This window comes from Pinus tabuliformis, chromosome 9, assembly GCF_031772625.1.
Source record: "Pinus tabuliformis cultivar Carrire ecotype Pingquan chromosome 9, CPIR1, whole genome shotgun sequence".
Lineage (NCBI taxonomy): Eukaryota > Viridiplantae > Streptophyta > Pinopsida > Pinales > Pinaceae > Pinus > Pinus tabuliformis.
In genome coordinates this window covers 1,734,251,119-1,734,257,118 of record NC_142307.1, presented here as the reverse complement: position 1 = coordinate 1,734,257,118, position 6,000 = coordinate 1,734,251,119, and positions in this window count along the sequence as shown.

Genomic DNA, 6,000 nt, shown 5'->3' with positions numbered 1-6,000 from the left:
ATGCATCTAATCTACCTAAGCAAATCCTATATTCGATGAACGAAATCCTCTAGTAAAAGTTTTGAACTCCTTAGTTATACATTTTTTACCGATGCTCCTACATCAGTGTGGCAAAGGTGATAACATACTTTCATTCCATGGTGTTTTTAGAATTGACAATTGCATATCATGTTTATTTTCTTAATTAAGAGAGATCCTTTTTATTTTAAATAATGAAGTTGACCACCTTCTCATTATTTCTTCTTTTCCTCTTTGTCTCTAATTTTTTATCACTTCACAATTTCTCAAATTTTAATTTAATTATATTTCTAATACCATTTTTATTTTGCAAAATAATATTCTCATCCTTGTAATACAAAATGTTAAAAACTATTAACAATATAAATAGTATATTGTAATTTTAAATTTATTACCAAGAATATATTTTAACTCCCCATTTACTATTAAATATTAAAAAAAACAAATATTTTCATATATATATATATATGTATATATATAAATAAAAACAAATATTTTCATATATATATGTATATATATAAATAAAAGTATAAAACAACCATTTAAATAAAATATTATTATTATTATTATTTCTTTTATCTATTGCATTATGTAAACTAATATAATTTATCTAACTGAAAATATATGTATTAAGGGAAGGTATAAAAACTCTCAATTTTTTTTTTGTAAGTTTGGTGGAACTACATCTTCATCATGTCCAATATATCACCGTGAATGGTGAACCATTGACTTCACATCGAGGAGTGCAGCGCTCGATCACCATCCATCTATCCAAGACCTGGACGAAACTCTCAACATATTAAATACAAGTTTAAATTATTTTAATTCTAGATCTACTAAGTATTGAGAAGTATCAAATCTCTTTTCATTCTAAAACAAGTTTGCACCTCAAGAGACTTGATCCTTGTAGAAACTTGGGAGATCTAGAATTAAGATTGATCTAGTCGATATGTATATATATATATATATATATATATATATATATATATATATATTAAATTGAGTATTTTACTTCAAATTTATTTTAATTATTAATTACATAACATTAGGTCACAAACATCTATTCTATACCGCGCTAGAGAACCCTTGTCAACACCATTAAGAAAATCAAATATTTTAAAATATAATTTTTTATTATTATTTAAAACAAAATATTTAACTAAACTATTGTATTACTATTATTGCTTTATATACTATATTTTCTCGTTCAAATAACATAACTATTTATTTAGGTTATAATATATTTATTAAACTAAGGTATGGAAGCACTCTAAAGAAAGCATGTTTCTTTTCTTCACAAGTGGGAACACCTCTCATAATTTAGTTGTCAAACCAGCAGTGAGGACAACCATCTCTGGCTGCAAAACCATGCTGACTCATCATCGTTAACTAAGGAAAACCATGCCACCTGGAATAACCCACTCGTGGTATGTAAAGGGGTAGTGGTCGTTAACCTATTTTCTTAGATCCGAGGAAGACGAACTCTTAGCCAAACATAAGTAATCTTAGGGGATACACTAGGTCCATAAAAAAAAAATGCGTGTCTTCGAAGACTTGGACCCATGCAACTAGGAACAAAAAAGTGTGTGCCATACCACTCAAGTCAAATTCCTTACTTAAATTAAATTAATTATTATTCAAAATTAATATTTCTTATAAAAAAATTTAAATAAAATAAAATAATTCTTTTTTAATTATTTTTGGAAATTTTAATCGAATTTTAAAGATATATTAGAATAACTGAATTCAAAAATAATTACAGATTCCAACTTAAATGGAATTTTAAAATTTTCTCAATTTTTTTATTAGATTTAAAAAATATTTTTTCATAAAATAAAATAAAATTGTGGACTTGTTAAGATGCTTTCTTTAAATTTTATATGTTTTAAAAAATTATATTATATTAAAAAAGTTATATTAATATTGAACGCGGTAAAATGATTTAAAAAACTTTCTTATTATGTCATTTTTGAGAAACAAAATTTTTGTTTAAATTTTTTTATTATATTATGTTATAACTTTTTCATATTATATCATCGTAGTTAAACCAATCCTTTTTCAATTTTATTAAAAGGGCGACCTTTTACTATAAGGTTGTGTTGATTAAATGTTCTCTTCCTAACTTTAAAAAGACTTTCATTACTTATTAATTGGACTTCAGTTCAAACGATATTGTTATGATGTAAAACGACTCCAAACAGAGCTGCTTCAAATTATGTTAGGTTATGATGTAAAACGAAACCCAAAGAAGAGCTTATAATTATAATCCTGCAACAATTCAAAATTGTGAACTTAGATGTACTCATGTGGAAAGGAATCTTGAAGCCCTAGATTATGGAAGCACATTTTATTGCATTTATATCTATTCCGCGTATTGCATGATGTTGAACGAGTGTTATTTAGTGGGAATGACCAACTGGTTAATTAAATAAATCAAAAGAATATAAATGGCCTCAAAGTTATTAAGAGATAAAGGTATTTTCTGAGTTTATCCCTAATTTAAAGGTATTAAAGTGTTTTAGGAAATCAACCACATTCTTCTTAACTTGCCCCACATCTCATAAGGAGATTTCTTCTTAAATAATTAAGTTTTAATTATCACATTATAAGAAAATACCACATCTTACTCTTTATATATATATATATATATATAAAGTGTTTTCTTTAAATATTGTTTAGATGGTTATATCTCAACCTCTTTTATGTATATATTATATTTTTTTACATGATTATTTTTATTTATTGTACGGTGAACTATTTCATTGGTGGGCATTTAGGGGCAGTGCTTGCAAAAAAAAAATTGTGTAGTTTTTTTACACCTATTTTTGGTGATTTTTGACATACCATTTTCATTTTTAATGGTTTTGTCACACATGCTGGTTGAACCCATGCTTTTTTAGGTTTTGGTTAAGAAACGATAGTTGTATTCTAATCCAAGATAAAAAGGTTTGCAGTTTACGGATGCCATGTAATATGTAAAGATAGATTTACCCAAAAATATTTCTAGTTTTTTTGCTTTGGGTTTCTAGGCTAAAATGTTTCTGTTAATGCATGTCTTTCAATGCATTTTTTCTATTTTATTAATAATATCTTTATAATAGTTAACTATACAAGTTGAAACATACATTTGTTCTTAGAGAAATTTTTGGTTCAAGGAGACAGTTTTGTGGCTAAGCGGGTTTTCTCAAGCCTATGGTGGACTGTTATAGTGGGAGACGAGCAGAATTGATTATTGTGGTGAAAGGAAATGGTGAATAGTTCAAATATAAAGATTGAGAAATTTAATGGAAAAGTTTTGAGTCATGGAAGCTCAAAGTGGAATAGTTTTTAGTGGACAATGATTAGTAGATCATTGTGGATCTGGGTACTACACCAACAAGGATGTTGACATAAGATTGTACAAAATTGTATTGAAAGGAATAAAGTACAATATGGTTTTGTCTCTTAGATGCAATATTACTGAAATTTTTAAGAGAAGCTACAACAAATATATTGCAGAACAAGTTTGGGACTTTGTATTATTTTATGTCCCTAATCAACAATTTGTTCCTACATAAAAAGTTGTATAAATTGAGCATGACTAGTGGAGAGTAAGAGATAAAATATATAAATTCACTCAATACTATGGTAATTTAGATATTAACTAATGATATTTAGATTTCAAATGAAAATAAGTGTATGATTTTGTTGTGTTATCTACTGGACTCATGGGATAGTTTGATTGATGCCATAGGTAGTAATGAAACTACTTTAAGTTTTAGTCGTATAATTTCATCTTTGTCATTAGAGGAGATGAGACAAAAATACATAGAAATTTAGAGCACATTTGCGATATTGGTAAGAGGACATTCCTACAATAGGAAGAAAATAATTTAAGTAGGAGATTCAAATCTAGAGGAGGATTTAAATCTCTAGGAAAATTCATAAAGATGTGTTAGAAATGTGGGAAAGAGGGAATTACAATAAATATTGTAGATCCAAAATTTTAGAGAAAGGGAAGGAGTTTGATGATGTTCCTGGTGGAGAAGCAATAACCTCCTAGGTGAAGAATGGGATGTGTACTTAATTATTTAAGCATACAAATCATGAGGTGTGGCTGTTTGACTCAAGGAAATATTTTTATATACTTCTTAGAGGAGAAGTTTTGTATGTAAGAAAGATATGATTATGGTGACTTTTTCCTAAGAAAATACTCAATAGCCAAAATTATAAGATGATGCAAAGTCAAGTTATATTTCATGGGTGGAAGGATTAGAATACTTATTTCTATTCAAAACATCCCAGCAATAGAGACAAATTTGATTTTTGTATGCAAGATGGTTTAAGGATAAAATGTATTTTTGAGAGGAGTTTAAATTTGAATTCTATCCGAGCTACTAGGAAGCACTATCAATGATGGGTGCAATAATTCCATTGTTCTTGCAAGTAGATCTGAAGAAGGAAAAACTCCTACAGTCTTTGGAGAAAATACTATGTTTTGGCACTTAAGACTGGGACATATAGGAGAGAAGGGCTTTCAATTACTACATGGTGATGTTGTGGTAGAAGGTATGTCTAATTTCTCTCTAGATTTTGATTTCTATGAACATTGTTTATATGGGAAGCAGAATGAGGTAACATTCTCTTCTAGTGTTACAAAGACAAAGAAAATATTGCTTATGTTGCATAGTGATGTTTTGGATATGTGTCAATTCCATCATTGAGTAAATATATGTAATATTTAATATTTATAGATGAATTCTTGAGGAATACATAGATTTATTTACTTATAAAGTTTTTTTTTGAAAAATTCAAATATTTTAAGGCCTTAGTGGAAAACAAATGAAGAATAAAATTAATATGCCAAGGAAACATAATGGTGGAGAAATTTTTGGGAATGAATTAGCGACTATAGCATAATCGACACATGGAGGAATGTGAAAGTTTCTTGTTCTAGAGTGAAGTTATCCTTCCAAGGGCACATGTAAAATCCCACTGTCGACAGGAAATAAGGGCATCCTTCGAATATTCTATCCATATCTTCAAGGTTATCCAATACAATCATAAAGAAAAATTTCTAGCCTAGGTGAAGGCCCACCTCCCCTTTAGGTTTCCAAATGTACGTAATCCAAGATTTGAGAAGTTTCTCATTTCGCGAGACTCCCATAAATTTGCAAATTAATGCATATGTCTTCATGTGGTCCTTGTGGGCTTGGGTTCGTGGGTACTCCAAGACCACCTTTGGTATCTTCGATGACTTAGGTTTGTAGCCTCCTTTTTGTATTCATTATTCATATCGTTTTTCCTCCACTGCCTCTACCGATTTTCCTACATCGATATTTTCATCGGCTGTCTTCCCAGGTTTTCTGCCTGACCCTCACTGGTTCCATAACTAATCCTGCCTGACTTATTGGAATACTTTATTGTCCCCCCTTAGATAATTTTCCCTCTATCAATCAGAATATTATGATAGGAGGGAGGAGAGCTCCCCCCTCCCGTCCCCCCTCCCGTGCAGTTGCCATGTTGCTTCAAACCCTTTCAGACTATGGATTTACTGCCTTTGATATTAGAGTCGAGTTTTAGTATTCCCACTGCCACGCCCTTCAAATATTCTCCTTAAGAGCACAAGATGACGTGAATTTTTTTTAATGACTTGCTACTTTAGTTCTCTTCATCTTGAAACTAATCCTTTATTTCTTCCATTCAACATAGACAATGTTTCGTAAGTCTTATTTTAATTCTAGCTTATAAGTTCCTATGCTTCCTCTGTATTCTAGTACATCCAATATACTAACACAATAAGTCTAGAAATCTATGATAATAACTATATATTCCTACTTGTCTCGAAAATTGTGCAGTAAGATAATTTTTTTTTTTAAATATCATCTAACAAAAATATTTTTTCCTTGGATCCATTTTCTTCCTTCACATATTCTACTATAGCTTTACCAGTAAATTGTTTTAATGAATAAATCTAAAAACTATACTTAATACTTCTTGAAA